The sequence below is a fragment of the Pseudorca crassidens genome, chromosome 19 (assembly GCF_039906515.1).
Source record: "Pseudorca crassidens isolate mPseCra1 chromosome 19, mPseCra1.hap1, whole genome shotgun sequence".
NCBI lineage: Eukaryota > Metazoa > Chordata > Mammalia > Artiodactyla > Delphinidae > Pseudorca > Pseudorca crassidens.
Genome location: NC_090314.1, coordinates 28981243 through 28996585, shown reverse-complemented (window position 1 = coordinate 28996585; position 15343 = coordinate 28981243). Strand labels below are relative to the sequence as shown.

Below are 15343 nucleotides of genomic sequence, written 5' to 3'. Positions count from 1 at the left end.
AAAATATCAAATCAAATCAATTTGGAAACTTTAAAGCTTAGCTAAGCCTCAACCATTAATAAAAGTCACAGATTGTATAGTTTTATTTCGAAAATTGTTATAGTAATAGTTCAACTAAAAAAGTATTTTCCTGGAGCTGAAGGGAATATTAGAGGCTATCTAATCCTTCCACATTTAGTTTAGAGATGAGAAAAATGAGGTCTAAATACACCAAGAAACTTGATGGATTACACAATTCTAAAATGGCAAAGATTAAACTGATATCCTGATGTCATGATTCTAAGTTTAGTTATTTGCACAGCCTTCCCCATATTCATAGAACTTTTGAAGTATAGCTATCAAGCTAAACTTAAGAATCACTTTGTTTTATTAATTTTTTCAGCACGTTGAGCAGACAACAATTCAGATACACCCATGAGTATGTTTTTTGACCTGGAGATAGGTCACTAACACCAAAGTAAACTAGGAAATAGGAGACATAATTGGTGAACAGAAACATCTATTTGAAGATATATTTGCGTTATTTGCCCTTAAAAAACAAACAAACCTATTTTACCACTTATAAAAATAAACCTGATCATGCACCAGTGATATAAAAATAAGATTTGGGGACAATAAGTACTTTCATCAAAATAGGTAGTAGCAAAAGCACTTACCATTTTCAGAATTTTTTTTGATGAATCTATAAGTGAGATCAATAAAGTATTAGACCTATAAGTCTCAATATTTTTTAATCTCAATTCAACTGAAGGATAAGTCACATCACATCAGTAACAAATTATTCTTAGCTCAATTTTAGTAGGGACTTGGAGGAGAAGTGCTGGGTAAGGATAGGCAAGCACTTTGCATTTTTTAAAAGCCACTTTCTGTTGACTAATTCTTATACATCACATGTGATACGTTTTTTCCCTCTAGCTTAAGAAACAGGGTTTGAGAAATTCATACATGACAAACTTAACAATTTACTAACTTCCAAATCCTGGCTGTCTTCAGGTTCTTTCACAAATTACTCCTTGGAGGTTATGGGGGAGTGGGAAATTTGAATTAGACTGATATTTATGCATTCTAGACTGATATTTTTAAAATATAAGAAAATTAAAAATCACAATAAGGCTAGTAATGAAATGATAGTGAAAACAGATTAATTTATATAATCTAGGTTTACAATGATAATAGAATTCATTGTGATCACTTTATTTTATTTGCTTTCGTTCCTATAAGAAGTCTTCCTGTATTAGTCAGTTGGTGGATTAAAGAAATATACCCAGAAAACAATTGAATACCCAGAAATTAATTGAAAGATAATTATATTTTTACTCAAGAATCATAAAGAAACTTAAAATTTTATAATTCTGAACACCATCAATATATCTTTTTCTCTCCAATTATTTATATCATCATATAATCTTTGGATTATTGGGAAATATTGCATAATGCTATTTTTGTATGATTTTTATTCACCTCCATCTCTTCCCAGATCAAGTACTTTTCTTTGATGTAAGCACTATACAGTTGGCACTCCCTATCCCAGGAAGCAGAATCTGTGAGTAGAGGGGGCCAACTGTACTATGCTGCTTTATATAAGGGACTTGAGCCCAATGGATTTTGGTAACCATGGTGGAGGGACTTAGAACAAATCTCCCACAGTTGAGGGGGTGGGGAATGGAACTACTGTACATAGCTAATTTTACACATTCCTGGAGATCCCACAGAAGTGTTCTTTTTTTCTGGCTCTCACTGTTTTTCTATAATGGTCTTTTGTATTCTCTTTTTCTCCTCTTCATTACTGTTAATGAAGAGGCTATGTACCATATGTCATTTGAAGGGGCTCTCAATGCCAAAATATGGGACAATTAGGCAAAAAATAAATAATATAATATTGAATTATAATCCACAGAAGAAAACAAATATCCATGAGGCCATATTGATATAAATAATAGTAGAATAAACACATAAATGAAATAAATGGATAATTATTTCTTACATAACATTCCAATTAAATGTAGAATGAATGAATGGAATACAAAATCACCCTTTGGGGAGACGGGAGGGTCCTCGGCTAAAGCCAAAGGCGGATCAAAGTGGTGGGACTTGCGCCGCGGCCGCGGAGACATGAAGGCCCTCCGCACTCCTCCTCGGCATCCGGGTCAGTGCTCACCCTCGCTGTCCTGTCCCCGGCCCCATGGAGAAGACGGAGCTGATCCAGAAGGCCAAGCTGGCCGAGCAGGCTGAGCGCTACGATGACATGGCCGCCTGCATGAAGGTCGTGACGGAGCAGGGCTCCGAGCTGTCCAACAAGGAGCACAACCTGCTCTCGGTGGCCTACAAGAACGTGGGCGGGGGCCGCAGGTCCGCCTGGAGGGTCATCTCGAGCATCAAGCAGAAGACCGACACCTCTGACAAGGAGCTGCAGCTGATTAAGGACTATTGGGAGAAAGTGGAGTCCGAACTGCCGTCCATCTGCACCACGGTTCTGGAATTGTTGGATAAGTATTTAATAGCCAATGCAAACAATCCAGAGAGTAAGATCTTCTATCTGAAGATGAAGGGAGATTACTTCCGGTACCTTGCTGAAGTTGCTTGTGGTGATGATCGGAAACAAACGATAGATAATTCCCAAGGAGCTTACCAAGAGGCTTTTGATATAAGCAAGAAAGAGATGCAACCCACACACCCAATCCGCCTGGTGTTGGCTCTTAACTTTTCTGTATTTTACTATGAGATCCTTAATAACCCAGAACTTGCCTGCACACTGGCTAAAACAGCTTTTGATAAGGCCATTGCAGAACTTGATACACTGAATGAAGACTCATACAAAGACAGCACCCTCATCATGCAGTTGCTTAGAGACAACCTAACATTATGGACATCAGACAGTGCAGGAGAAGAATGTGATGCGGCAGAGAGGCAGAGAACTAAGTGCATACAGGGTGTCATCCTTCTTCCCCTCAAGAAACCTTTTTACTCATCTCCATTCCTTATTCCATTTGGATTTCCTATAGCAAAGAAACCCATTCATGTGTATGGGATCAACTGTTTATAGTCTTTTCACACCACAGCTTTGGGAAAACTCCATTCCTTGATTTGTGTTTGTCTTGGCCTTTCTGGTGTGCAGTTACTGCTGTAGAAAAGTATTAATAGCTTCATTTCATATAAACATAAGTAACTTCCAAACACTTATGTAGAGGACTAAAAATGTATCTGGTATTTAAGTAATCTGAACCAGTTCTGCAAGTGACTGTGTTTTGTATTACTGTGAAGATATGAAAATGTAGTTAATTACAGTTTAAAGAGTGTTCTGCATAACTTCCTGATTTCTACATTCCCTCCCTTAACTCTTCTTTGGGGGTTTTCTTTCAGTAAAGCAACTTTTCCATCCTCTTAATATATTCCTTTTTGGTAGGAAACCAGAAGTATTAGATTGAATGGAAAAGCAGTTGACATTCTGAGGCTGGAGGTCACAAATTAAAATGCCTCCTGTATCATATATGATGGAGGTCTTGCATATCTGTGACAACAGGGAGTTTCCTCATTCATTCTTCATTTACTGCTGTTTAAGTTGACAACTTACCTTCCCAATAAAAATTCACTTACACCTCCTGCCTTTGTAGTTCTGGTATTCACTTTACTATGTAATAGAAGTAGCATGTTGCTGCCAGAATACAAGCATTGCTTTTGGCAAATGAAAGTGCATGTCATTTCTTAATACACTAGAAAGGGGAAATAAAATACACAAGTCCAAGTCTAAAACTTTAGTACTTTTCCAGGCAGATTTGTGCACATGTGAGAGGGTGTCCAGTTTGTCTAGTGATTGTTAGAGAGTTGGACCACTATTGTATGTTGCTAATAATCATCGACTGTAGTCCCAAAAAGGCCTTGTGAAAATGTTATGCCCTATGTAACAACAGAGTAACATAAAATAAAATTACATTTTATAAACCAAAAAAAAAAAAAAAATCACCCTTTGGCAAATACCAGAGTAATAATTTATTGTGTCAACATACACTAAAATCAATAGGCAAAGGTATAATGAAAATCAGGATATTTACATCATCTCAAGTATCTCACCACAATACTACTTATTAATTATAAAGGAAGAATAGTATTTTTACAGTAGAGAAAGCTGTGAGACACCACTTTAAAAATTAACATTACCAATAATGAGACAAATTGTCATCGTGTGCCTCCTCATATGATACACTGAGTAGAACATAGTATTAATTGGGTGATATTAAAAGAAAATAGCCTTTAATTAAGAATGTAAGCAGTTATGAGTTCCCACTCTTCTCTAACAACAAATAGAAAGCTGAACAGACAGAAAAATCAATAAACCTCCTCAAATCTATAAGACAAGGAAGGACATAGAGTAAACTGCTGCCCCTGAGCTTGGAGGGGATAAACAAATACAGGGAGTCGTGGCTTATTGGAACAGAGACTCACAAATGGAAACTGTCATGGAAACCAGGGCTAGCAAAGGAAACACTAAAGTGTAATTGATGAATTGCTGGAGACTCAGTGTGGGCAACTCTGAGAGGTTAAAAAAAATTCTAGGGAGTCCCAGGCATAGGGAAGCCCCCAAATTTTGTGAGACTTACATTCAAGAGCTTCACCAGGATCTCACAATAAGTGAGGGAAACCCCTTCATGTTTTCTAGTTCCAGAAAAAGAACCATTATGAAATACTCTAGAGTACTCTGTTCTTATCAAGGCCTGCCAGCAGGGAAAACTAGGTAGACAGAACCTAACCTGCTGGGGTTTTATAGAAATCTAATTGACCTCTGGTGAGTGAAATATACAACTCCAGTGAGCTCTAGCCTTCCACATGAGAGAAGGGAAATAACCAACTGCAACCCACTCTAGCCCTCCTGTCCTATCTAAGGGGGGATAAAACACTGAGACACACTTGTGGAAATCAGAGTCCAGTGCATAACCTCATTAAAAGACTGAGACTTAATTCTGGGACTATAGAATGCTCCTTTCCCCTCAAAACTTACCAACACATTTCTAAAGGCTTATTTATAGTAGTTCACTTTACCCAGGAACATCATATCTGGCTATGAAGAAAAAAGTTACAAGGCATACTAAAAGATATAAAATATAATTTGAAGAGATAGAGCAAGCATTGGAATCAGACATAACAGAAATGTTGGAATTACCAGATCAGGAATTTAAAACAACTATGAAGAGTATGCTAAGGGCTCTGCTGGATAAAGTAGACATCATGCAAGAACAGATAGGCAAAGTAAACAGAGAGATGGAAATCCTAAGAAAGAACTAAAAGGAAATGCTAGAGACCAAAAACACTGCAACAGAAATGAAAAAAGCATTTGATGGTCTTATTAGTAGAGTGGACACCACTGAGGAAAGAACCTATGAGCTTGAGGAGATTTCAGTAGAAAACTCCAAAACTGAAAAGAGAATAAAGACTGAAAAACAAAGAATAGAATATCCGAGGACTACAGGACAAGTAAAAAAAAAAGGTGTAACATACATGATATAACAGAAATAACAGCAGAAGAATAAAGAAAAGAACAGTGAAATATTTGAAACAATAATGACTGACAATTTCCCCAAATTATTATCAGAAATCAAACCACAGATGTATGTTTTTATGTATGTGAAGTAAATGACAGAAATTATATAAAGAATGAAAGAGGTGGAATCAGAAATGTTTTGTTATAAGATATTCACACTATCTGTGAAGTGGTATTGTGTTATTTGAAAGTGAACTTGGATTAGTTGAAAGTGTATATTGTGAACTTGAGGACAACCACTAAAAAAATAAAGTAAAATAAAAATAAAGGTGGGGGGAGAAGTATAACGGATATGTTGAGAAAAAGAGATGATAAAATTATTTTAAAATGCTCAATTAAAACCACAAAATGCAAAAAAAAAAGACATAAGTAGGAGTAAAGAACAAGGGCAACAAATAGGAACAGTAGCAAATATAGTAACTATTAATCCAACTATATCAATAATCACTTTGAAAGTTAATGGCCTTAGTGCACCAATTAAAAGATAGAGATTGTCACAGTGGATCAAAAAGCAAAACCCAACTATATATGTTGTTTACAAGAAACTTGCTTTGGATATAAAGACATATATATTAAAAATAAACAGATGGAGAAAAGCATGCCATGCTAACACAAGTCAAAAAAAGCAAGGGTAGCTGTATTAATTTCAGAGTAGATTCAAAACAAGGAAGGTTATTAGGGAAAAAGACAAGTATTACAAAATGATAAAGGGGTCAATTCTCCAAGGAGACATAATGATCTTCAAGATCTACAACGGAGCATCAAACTACATGAGGCAAAAACTAATAGAACTGCAAGAAGAAATAAATGTATCCACTATTCATAGTTGGAAACATCAATATCCCTGTAGCAGAAATGGACAGATCTAGCCCGCAGAAAATTAATAAGGACATAGCTGAACTCAACAACACCATCAATCAACTAGATATAATTGACATGTATAGACTACTTTATCCCAAAACAGTAGAATACACATTTTCCTCAAGCTCAAATGGAATATTCACCAAGGTAAACCACAGTCTGGGCAATAAAATACACCTTAACAAATTATAAGAGGAGAAATCATAATACCTGCTCTCAAACCACAGTGGAATTAAACTAGAAATCAATAACAGAAAGATAACTGGAAAATCCAAAAATACTTAGAGACTAAATAACACCATCCTAAATAGCACAAGGGTCAAAACAGAAATCTCAAGAGATTAAAAAAATAATTTTGAACTAAATGAAAATGAAAACATAAAAGCAAAATTTGTGGCATGCAGCAAAAAAGCAGAGCTCAGAGGGAAATTTATAGCACTGAATGTAAATATCAAAAAGGAAGAAAAATCTAAAATCAATAATCTGAGTTTTCACCTTAGAAAATTAGAAAAATAAGAGCATATTAAATAAAAAAATCCTAAGGATTAGAGAATAAATCAATAAAATTGTACATAGAATTCAACAAAACAAAAAGCTGATTCTTTTATGAGCAGACCAATTATCAATAATAAAATTGAACCAGTAACAACAACAACAAAAAATCCCAGCAAAATAGATAGGTGCTAACTATTCTTTATGAAATTCACCTGTAAAGATGTCTGTTCCTAGACTTTTGTTTGTTAGGATTTTTTATTTTTTTGACATAAATCACAACAAGATCTTTATTGATCCACCTCCTAGAGTAATGAAAATAAAAACAAAAATAAACAAATGGGACCTAGAGAAACTTAAAACCTTTTAAACAACAAAGGAAACCATAGACAAAACAAGAGAACCCTTAGAATGGGAGAAAATATTTGCAAATGAAGCTACCAACAAGGGATTAATCTCCAAAATATACAAACAGCTTATGCAGCTCAATATCAAAAAAACAAATAATCAAAAAATGGGCAGAAGATCTAAATAGATATTTCTCCAAAGAAGACATACAGATGGCCAAAAAACACATGAAAAAAATGCTTAACATCACTAATTATTAGAGAAATACAAATCAAAACTACAATGAGGTATTACCTCACACAGGTCAGAATGGCCATCATCAAAAAATCTACAAATAAATGATGGAGAGGGTATGGAGAGCAGGGAACCCTCCTACATTGTTGGTGGGAATGTAAATTGGTACAGCCACGATGGAGAACAGTATGGAGTTTCCTTAAAAAACTAAAAATTTAACTACCATATGACAGAGAAATCCTACTCCTGGGTTATACCCAGAGAAAACCATAATTCAGAAACATACATGTACCTCAATGTTCATTGCAGCATTATTTACAATAGCCAGAACATGGAAGCAACCTAAATGTCCATCAACAGGGGAATGGATAAAGAAGATGCAGTACATATATACAATAGAATATTACTCAGCCATAAAAGAGAGCAAAATAATGCCATTTGCAGCAACATGGTTGGACCTAGAGATTGTCTTTATGAGTGAAGTAGGTCAGACAGAGAAGAAGAAATATCATGTGATATCGCTTATATATGGAATCTAAAAAAAAAAAAAGGTACAAGTGAACTTATTTACAAAACAGAAGGTTTTGTATATAGTTACACACTACTATATATAAAATAGATAACTACTAAGAACCTGCTGTATAGCACAAGGAACTCTGGTCAGTACTCTGTAATGGCCTATATGGGAAAAGAATCCAAAAAAAAAAAAAAGTGGATATCTGTATATGTAAAATTCATTCACTTTGCTGTACAACTGAAACTAACACAACATTGTAAATCAACTATGTTCCAAATTTTTTTTTAATTAAAGAATAGTTAACACCTATCCTTCTCCAACTATTACAAAAAAAGTTAAGAGGAAGGCATGCTTTTGAACTCATTTTACAAGCCTAAAATGAGTATCAGGATAACCTGATACCAAAATCAGACAAAGACACCATACACACACAAACAAATACAGGCCAATATTATTGATGAACATATATGAAAAAATCTTCAACAGAATATTAGCAAACTGAATTCAACAATACATTAAAGGGAACATACACAATGAGGTAGTGGGAATTATCCCAGAGATGCAAGGAAAGTTCAATATCTGCAAATCAATCAGTACGATACACCACATTAACAACTTGAAAAATAAAAGTCATATGATCATCTCAATAGACAGAAAAGGCTTTTGACAAAATTCAACAGCCATTTATGATAAAAACTCTCAACAAGGTAAATATAGAGGGAAAATACCTCAACATAATAAAGGCTGTATATGAAAAACTTACAGCCAACATCATACTCCATAGTGAAAACCTGAAAACATTTCCTCTAAAATAAAAAACAAGGCAAGGATGCCCACTCTTACCACTTTTATTCAACATAGTTCTGGAAATCAAAGCTACAACAAATGATAAAAAGAAATAAAAGAAACCCAAATTGGAAAGGAAGAAGTAAAACTATCTGCAGGTGGCATGATGTTATATATTTAAAATCCTAATAATGCCACCAAAAAAATATAATTACCAAATGAATTCAGTACATTTACAGGTTACAAATTAATATACAGAAATCTATTGTGTTTCTACATACTAATAACAAACTATCAGAAAGAGAAATTAAGAAAACAATCCCATCAAAAAGAATAAAATACCTAGAGATAAATATAACCAAGGAGTTAAAAGAGCTATACTTAGAAAACCATAAAACATTGATAAAAAAAAAAAATTAAAGACAACACAACAAATTAAGCTATACTGTATTCATGGATTAGAAGAATTAATGCTGTTAAAATGAACATATTACCCAAGGCAATCTACAGGTTCAATGCAATTTCTATCAAAATATGACATTCTGGAAAAGACAAAATTATGAAAACAATAGAAACATGAGTCGTTGCCAGGTGTTAGAGGAGTGAGATAGATGAAAAACCAGACCACAGAGGATTTTTAGGGCAGTGAAATACTCTGTATGATGCTTTAATGTTGGATACATTTCATTATATATTTGTCCAAACCTATAGAAAGTATAACACAAGGAGTGAACCCAATGTAAACTATAGATTTTGGGTGATTATAGTGTGTCATTGTAGGTTCACTACCATAACAAATGTTTTCCTCTGATGGGGGCTTTGATAATTGTGGAGGCTATGTATATATGGAACAGGCAATATATGGGAAATCTCTATACCTTCTTCTTAGTTTTGCTCTATGAAAATAAAGTTTTTAATAAAAAATAAATTAAAAACCCTTAACATTATCTTCAGGAAACTGAACTGAGGGACATTCTACAAAATAGCTGTCTAGCATTCTGCAAAAATATTAAGACCGTAAAAGATAAAGACTGAAGAATTATTCCAAATTAAAAGACACTAAGGATACATGATAACTAAATTCACTGTGTGATCCTGGATTTAATCCTGGTCCAGAAAATAACATTATTGGGCAAATTGATAAAATCTGAACAAAATGTCTATACTAGTTAATAGCACTGGAGCAATGTTAATTTGGGGGTTTTGAGTAGTGTTCAGTGGTTATGTTAAACGTTACCATTTAGAGAAATTTAAAGAAAATTAGGTGAAGTTTAAAGGAAATTGTCATATTTTTAAACTTTTATGTAACATCTCAAATTACTTAAAAATATATGTTAAAAAATTAATGATGCCTACATCTCTAACCTTAGAGATTCAGATTTAATTGGTCAGGGATGGGGCTTGGTTCTTGGTTTTATATAAGTTCCCCAGGTGATTATAATCCAGCCATGGAAGTTTTCAAATAAGCACATATTTTTCCTATTCCTTTGCAAACTCCTTGAAGGCAGAGTCATCTACAAATTCCTCACTGGACCTCTCAGTGCTTTCCACATGGTGGGCATGCAAAATACTTTGCAATAAAAGATATATAATGGTTCCTTTATATGATACATCCACAATAATAGATACACATATTTCTCATGGGAGCAAAAAGCTTAGTGTAAATATTGAGACCAAGTAGGAACAATTTTATTAAAACAAATATTTACATAGGATCTGGAGTTTAAAATATGGCCCTGAAAAAAAAATTGTTCTTGCATTGGAAAAGAAGTTTGCTTTCTAACCAGTTCCCCAGTGATCTGATTCCACTAACCATTTAATCTTGGCATTTATTAAATTGCCTTATTCTAAAAAAAATACCTTATAAAATTACATGTAATAAAATACTTTTTTCTGTGTAACACTTGGCTTACCTGACTATCTTCTGATCAATTCTATGGGATTTTGTTTCCTCAATATTTATTTTTATATAATTATTAGAACTATGATACCTCATTAACTATATTTCTTTATTCGGGATTTAGGTAGAAGTCAGCCATAAATTCAACTGTAAGTTGCTTCTAAAAAACAAGTATTATTTGCTAATCAAAGCAATAATGCACAATTTTTTCCAAGCTTGTGATTGGAAAAACATATCCAACTCCTTGGGAAAATTTTATATAGTCACCTTACAAACATCCTTACACCTGTGTGTAATTGCTATATATATTCAGAAGTCTTTGCCTTTCAAGGAGGCACTAAGTTGTATGGATTCAGTTTTAGATATATAAATAAAAGCAGTATTTTTCTAGACCTCTGGTATGCATGTATGTGTATGTGATGAAGAAAAAAATATGCAATTAAAAAATATTTCCTCACTCTAGGTGGTTATCCCTATTTTCATCTTTATGCAGCAGAATGGTGTGATAAAGAAATAAAACAGAAATTACATTCCTCCCCCTGCCTCACAATTCAAGTAACAAAGAGGCAGCCATTTGGATTTAGTATAGTTTGTTTCATCTCTTCTTTAGTTGTTATTTCAAGTGTGTTCATCTAAGAGAAAATAACCAAATGTCTTTTAATAACAAAGAAATATAGCCAAAAGTCAGTAAACTAAGCCAAATTAAAAAGGGAATTATTTTGCTTAACCTGAGGTTTTATTGTCTTTCCTAGGAGAAAATAAATATTGCTTACTTTATTGGGAAAAGTAATTTATTTGATGGAATTGAAAAGAAAGATTGAACAGGAGTTGGATCATCCCCAAGCAGCCTCATGGGCATAAAACTCAGCACTGTGATTTTGCCATCTCCCCAAGGAGTTGTCTTCCATGAATATATAAGGAAAACTTGAGAACTTGTGATGTTCTCTCTTTGGGAGGGAAGAGAAGTATTTCCAGAAAAAGGTGTGCAGCTACCTATTTGAGAGGCTTGAAGACGTACACTGAAAAAGAAAACAGTAAACTGGACTCAGGAGAGAGTTTCAAATACAGAAGAGTGAGATCTCCCTCTGAGACTGTCATTTCTACAAAAGCCTAGCCTTGTGAACTTAAGAGAGTCAAGTAAAATGTTAACTTGAAATTTATACCCTCTCAATCTATTTGAATCCTAAAATCTCTCAGTTATTTAGTGAGTAACTTTTTATTCCTATAACATAGTTCTGTGTTTTAGATGGCATGAACTGATAATTCATAGTAACCTGAGGAAAGAAAATGTGAAGATGACCAGACTGGATAACAGCAATAAGCCATGTACAAGAGATTCAATGGCAATGTATGAATTCAGAAAGTTTGAAAGGATAAGATGAAACTTCATATACAAGTAAATTCTAATAAAAATAAAGCTAGTATGGTTATATCAATAATAGAATAAGTAGGCTTTAATTTACAATTTAAGGTAGGTGAAATCCTCACAGTGCATTGCTTTGACCTCTGCTTCTGACTCCTTTCACTCTGAAGGACTCTTGTGGTTATATTAGGCCCACTTGAGTAATCTATCTCTATCTATTGGATAAATAAATCGGATAAAATATCTCAATTGCTAGAGATATATAGCATCATTCCATAATGTAAAAAGTAAAATTAATGAAGATACAACAGTTTTTAAATGGCATGCAGCTAATAATATATTCTCAAAAGAAAAAAAAATGATAGTTATTAGTAGAAAGTAGACAAATGCTTAATTAGGGGAAAAGACTTTAAAAAGACATTTCTTTCAGTAATTGGTGAAATAGAAAAAGTTTAAATAAGGATATTCCATATTTGAAAAATATCATTAACCTGCCCCAATGGGAACACTTCAGACACTGCAAAAATAACTGCAAAATATATATTATTTTCAAGCAAATTGGAACACTTTCAAATGACAAAATTTTCATAAAATATTCTCTGACTACACTACAATGCAATTAATGCCAATTACAAAAATATAACTAACAGAGCTTCTTGTATCTATAAATTAAGAAATATTTCTAAGTAATCCATGAGTTATAAAAGAAAAGAGAGAGAGAAAAACAGAGAGAATATTTGGTCTGAATAGTAATGCATAATCAATATACTAAAAGTTAGAGAATGCAGTTTATAGGCATAAATTAGAATATATGGAAGGCTGAAAGTTAAAAAGTTAAACATTTATTTCAAAATGATAGTAAAAATAGACTTAAAAATTAGGTGAAAAGAAGAATAATGGCTTCCCAAAGAGATCTATATCCTAATCCCCAGAACCTGTGAATATGTTAGGTTGTATAGCACCAGGGAATTAATATTGCAGATGGAATTACATGCTAACCAGATGATCTTAAAATAGAAAAATGATCCTGTTTTATCTGAGTATGCCAAGTATATTCATAAGTGTCCTTAAAAGTGGAAGAGGTAGGCAGGAAACTGAGATCAGAGTAATGCAATATAAGGATTTGACCTAATATTATTTACTTTAAAGGTGAAGGGCAAATGCCACAAATCAAGGAATGTGGACAAATGCAAGATGCTGGAAAGGAAAAAGATTTTCTCCTAGAGCCTCCATAAAGTACTGCAGCACTGTGGACTCCTTGCTTTTGGACTGGTGGGATTTGTGTCAGACTTCTGACCTCCAGAACTGTAAAATAATGTTTGTGCTTTTTAAAAGCAATTTGTAGTAATTTGTTGCAGCAATGATAGAAAAAGATTAAAAAAAGTAGAAGAAAGAATGATAAAGAATAAAACTGAAATCAATTAAATAATAAAAAAAGTAAAATAAAGATGATCAACAAATTTCATGAATAAAAAGAGATGGTACATGTAGATAATATGAGGAATAAGAAAGGGAACTACAGAACAAATGATACAGACATTAAAATAATGGAGTTTGGGAGAGTGATCAAGGTGGCAGAGGAGTAGGATATGGAGCTCACCTCCTACCACAAATACATCAAAAATACATCTACACGTGGAATGATTCACACAGAACATCTACTGAACGCTGGCAGAAGACCCCAGACTTCTGAAAGGTCAAGAAAGCCTCCATGTAACCAGACAGGACAAAAGGAAATAAAAAAGAGAGAGAAAGGAATTGGGATGGGACCTGTGCCCCATGGAGGGAGCTGTGAAGGAGGAAATGTTCTTGCACCCTGGAAAGTTCCTTCACTGGCAGGGAGATCAGCCTGGATGGAGACGGACTTTTGGAACCTTGGAGGAGGGTGCAGCAACTGGTTTATGGAAGGTGAAATGTACCTGCACGTATGGTCAGTACAACCACTATGCACTCCCCAGTCTGAGATGCTTGTCTGCCAGTGTGGGCTGGCGCTGGGTGCTAAAGCTCAGGTTTGGAGGTCAGACCTGGGGAGAGGACATGGGCTGGCTGTGTGGAGACAGCATGAAGGGCCTAGAGTGTGGCAACTGAGGGTGTACATGTAAGGGCCTGGGCCTGCCAGAAAGACAAGTCACCATTGTTGGGAGGCATGTGAAGAGAGGGGTGGGACCACCATAAGAGCCTCTTTCCCCATGCAAGCTCACAAGCAACAGGAAACTGCCTACATGAGATCCAGGGGCAGGTGTGAGCTGCTGCTGCCACCATAGTATGCTCCAGAGGTGGGCATGTGTTTCCACCACTACTAAAGACTTATGAGCCGGTGTCAGTTGCTGCCTACACTAGTGCAAGCCCGAGGAGCATACTCACTGACACTCTTGCACACCCCCTAGCAGGAGGATAATGACCAGCACCTGTCAAGGAAAGAGGCAGCAAGCATCTAAACTACAAACAGCCATTGTGCCAAAAATATTAAAACTACACAAGCTACACAGGGACAATCTCACATATAAATACCCCTTCAAGACTACAGTAGATAATTATTTCTCCTAAACTCACAGAATAAGAGAAGTATAAATAAAATGAAGAAGCAGAGGAACAATTCTCAGTTAAAAGACCAAGAGGAGTCCCCTGAAGGAACAAACAATGAAACAGACCTCATCAGTCTAATAGACACCAAGTTCAAAAAGGAGGTAATAAAAATATTGAAGAAAGGCTATCAACAGAACTGCAGATTACTGTAAAAAAGTAATGGAGGAGCCAAGAAAACTGAGGAAACTCATTTGCCAAGACAAAAGCTGAGCTAAAGGCAATGACTAGCAGAATAAATAATGCAGAAGAATGAATAAATGATCTGGAAGATACAGTAATGGAAATCACCCAATCAGAACAGCAGACAGAAAGCCAGATTGAAAAAAAAAATGAAGGCAATATTAGAGACTTATAGGATAATATAAAGCATGCCAATCTACATATAATAGGGGTTCCAGAAAGAGAAGAAAGAGAAAGGGGAATTGAAATGTATTTGAAGAAATTATAGCTGAAAACTTCCCAAGTATAAAGAAGGAAATAGATATCCAGATACAGGAAGCACAGAAGGTCCCAAAAAAGATGAACCCAAACAGACCTACACCAAGACATATTATAATAAAAGTGGCAAAAGTTAAAGAGTGGATTCTAAAGACAGTAAGAGAAAAAAAAAAGAGTTCTTTACAAGGGAACCCCCATAAGTTTATCAGCTGAGCTCTCTACAGAAATATTGCAGACCAAAAGGGAGAGGCAAGATATGTGCAAGCTCATGAAAGAGAAAAATCT

At 34.7% G+C, this 15343-nt stretch overlaps 1 pseudogene; it reads left to right on the top strand.

Moving 5' to 3' along the window:
- Positions 1 to 2046: 2046 nt before the first annotated feature.
- Positions 2047 to 3957, top strand: LOC137211757 (14-3-3 protein theta pseudogene; annotated as a pseudogene).
- The last annotated feature ends 11386 nt before the right edge of the window (positions 3958 to 15343 follow it).